This window comes from Physeter macrocephalus, chromosome 20 (assembly GCF_002837175.3).
Source record: "Physeter macrocephalus isolate SW-GA chromosome 20, ASM283717v5, whole genome shotgun sequence".
Taxonomy (NCBI): domain Eukaryota; kingdom Metazoa; phylum Chordata; class Mammalia; order Artiodactyla; family Physeteridae; genus Physeter; species Physeter macrocephalus.
In genome coordinates this window covers 85,653,183-85,655,970 of record NC_041233.1, presented here as the reverse complement: position 1 = coordinate 85,655,970, position 2,788 = coordinate 85,653,183, and the positions used below count along the sequence as shown (strand labels likewise).

The window sequence follows — 2,788 nt, the reverse complement described above, 5'->3', positions numbered from 1 at the left end:
GCGCGTCCGGAGCCTGTGCTCTGCAACGGGAGAGGCCACAACAGTGAGAGGCCCGCGTACCGCAAAAAAAAAAAAAAAAAAAAAGTCATTCCAAAGAGATGATCAAAAGTATGCAGCCAAAACACATGGGGGGAAAGTACTGTAAAGGTATTTTAGGAAGTTAATTAATAAAAATATGTGATTTTTCTGGATTTAGTGGTGTGCGTGTAACTTGTCAACTTCTAGAAATTTGTATTAAAGTTTTTTTCCATTCTAAATAAATATTCACTCTTGTACAAAAAAAGAAAAAAACAAAGAAAAAAAAAATTCCACAATCTGGTTCTTCAAACTGGACTTGAGAAATCGTGGGGATTAACTGTATGCATGAATCATGCATGAGATAATTTCCATTTCCTTTTCATTTCTTCTTTTGACTGCTGGTACCTAATGTCTTGCCTAAGTTATCTTTTCTCTTTCCACAACACAACACGGGGCTCACGGGCAGAGTTCGGGGAGGGATATGGCATTGGATAAATACAGACCAGCCCATACCTCTTTCGGAGTGGTTGCTCCTCCCTGGCCGGTGTGCCTCCTTCCTACTTTTACAAGGTGGATGTCTGTGTATTCTGACACCGAACTTGAGCACAACTGTGATCTTTTGAGCTGGGTGCCTGGGATCTCTGCGGGCTAGAGTAGCAGAAAAGCGAATTCATACTCTATTTCCAATATTTCAAGAAACCTAACAAAATATTTATCCACAAAATACATGCTGGCAAAATGTGATGTCAACCTTTATTTGATTTGCTTTGGGCTTTATCAAATCAGAAGTGGCAACACTGGCTAATTTATGCCGATCAGTCTCCAACAATTATGCCTTTGATTATTTAAGGTGGGACGAATGAATGATTATTTAATATGTGTGACCAGCTTTGTAAGTAAAATCTTAAAACATGTTGTCGAATTCAGGGAGAAAAAAATAAAAACTTTGCTTTGTGATGAAAATGTTTCTGTTGCCTAACTTTTTTTTTTTTTGCGGTACACGGGCCTCTCACTGTCGTGGCCTCTCGCGTTGCGGAGCACAGGCTCCGGACACGCAGGCTCAGCGGCCATGGCTCACGAGCCCAGCCGCTCCGCGGCATGTGGGATCTTCCCAGACCGGGGTACGAACCCACGTCCCCTGCATCGGCAGGCAGACTCTCAACCACTGCGCCACCAGGGAAGCCGTCTGTTGCCTAGCTTTTGAAATGCCTCTTTATTGAACATTTAATATGGGGCCAGGAACCTTACATAACTTGTCATGCTAATAACAGTTCTTCAAGCTATTATTATCCTCTTTCAGTAATTGAGGAAACAGAGCCTCAGATTATAGATGTCCATTACCACGTCCCTTAACTAGTAAGCTCATGCAAATCTCCATCTACTCTGCCTCTTCTATGAAGAGTTATGTCTGGGCATCGTTGGTATGGGTTTAGATTCAGCTCAAAATCCTGACCTTCTTCCATGTATGAGCTGTTGGTTGATTTTCCAGGTAAAGGCCACCAGGCCAGCGGTCAAGCCCTAGGTAGCAACAGCATTTCCTACTTGGTTTTACTCCTGATTCTTTGCCAACAAAGTCATCAGACCTCCTGGTTCAAGGAAGGTAGGAGTTTATTAAGAATAGGCACACAGGGACTGTCTTCTTTGCGTCATTCTCTTAAGAGGGGAGGAGCCATAAAAGAGAAATATGCCCAAGTAACTGGGGTGCTTTAGAACCCACACATCTGACCAAACTTCTGCTCTGCCGGGGAGCATGGACTACGACCATTTTCAGAAGCTGGACTGGATCTGCATAAATGCATCCACCCTCTCTTTCTGGTTCCGCTGGTGGGCGCCGCTGGCTGACCGGCAGCTGTGAATGGGGCAAGGCAAAGTAGGAGACTCAGGGGCCTCCTGCACCCTGACCTGGTGGGCTGGCTCCTTGGGCCACCAAGGAGCCTGACCCTCCATCCCCGACTCAACGCTTGGCCATTGTTAGCCATTTCCCTTTATTTGGGCATCTTCCACCGGTCACAGAAGCCAGACTCTAAGGCTGCAACACCCTCATACCATAGCACCGTGCAGCCGGCCACGCGGGGCTCTGCTCCAGGTGCTGAGCGCGCTCTCCGCGGGTAACGGACCTCCGGGGAGGGGGGAGCTTAGGTCTCCCCCTCAGTCGGCCAGAGGAAGGCGCCTTCCCAGCTCCGGTCTCTGCCGCACAAGCTCGAGGCGAAGAGGAAAAAGGGCATCGGTCTGCGGCACTTCGGTTGTAAAATGCAGTTTACGCCGGGATCCCCCGGCACGCGCATTCGGAGCCGGGACCGCGGTGGCCACGAGCGCGGGATCTGCCTCGAGGGACTGGACTTGGAAAGGGTCGGCGGGTCACCGGCGAGCAAACCCCTACACGGACGCCAGAGGCCCCCCGCCCGGATGCCGCGACCCAATGGGACGCGAGGGCGTGTCGGGCGCTAGTCCCGGGAGCACGCGAGACGCCGCTCCCCTCGCGGCGCTTCCTGACAGGAAACTCCGTCGGAAGCGCGGCTCACTTTTCTCAGGGAGACGAACGAAGCAACAGGCAGGCTTCCGCTGGAGACCGGCGACTGCGAGCTCGGCTTGGGGCCCGCCCCTCCCCCTGGGGCCCGCCCCTCCCCCTTTCTTCCCTCTCCCCCTCGTCTCTCCCTTCCCTTCCTCTGGGGCACCGCCCACCTCCCCGCTCCTGCCCACCTCCTACCTCCCCGGCTGCCCCCCCCCCTTCCCTCTCCCCCCCGCGCCCCCCCCCCATCTCCCCCCCCCC

At 51.9% G+C, this 2,788-nt stretch overlaps 1 protein-coding gene and 1 long non-coding RNA gene across 24 annotated transcripts in view; one reads left to right on the top strand and one right to left on the bottom strand.

The window, feature by feature from the left end:
• LOC112066943 (uncharacterized) overlaps positions 1-2,567 on the bottom strand; it is an 11,108-nt gene extending 8,541 nt beyond the window's left edge. Inside the window, exons 1-2 of the long non-coding RNA XR_008616155.1 lie at positions 2,065-2,567; positions 532-666 (exon numbers count right to left, since the gene is read on the bottom strand). This is a non-coding gene — a long non-coding RNA (uncharacterized lncRNA). The remainder of the gene's footprint in view (positions 1-531; positions 667-2,064) is intronic.
• PSD3 (pleckstrin and Sec7 domain containing 3) overlaps positions 1-2,788 on the top strand; it is a 706,021-nt gene that overhangs the window by 194,005 nt on the left and 509,228 nt on the right. The window lies entirely within an intron of this gene.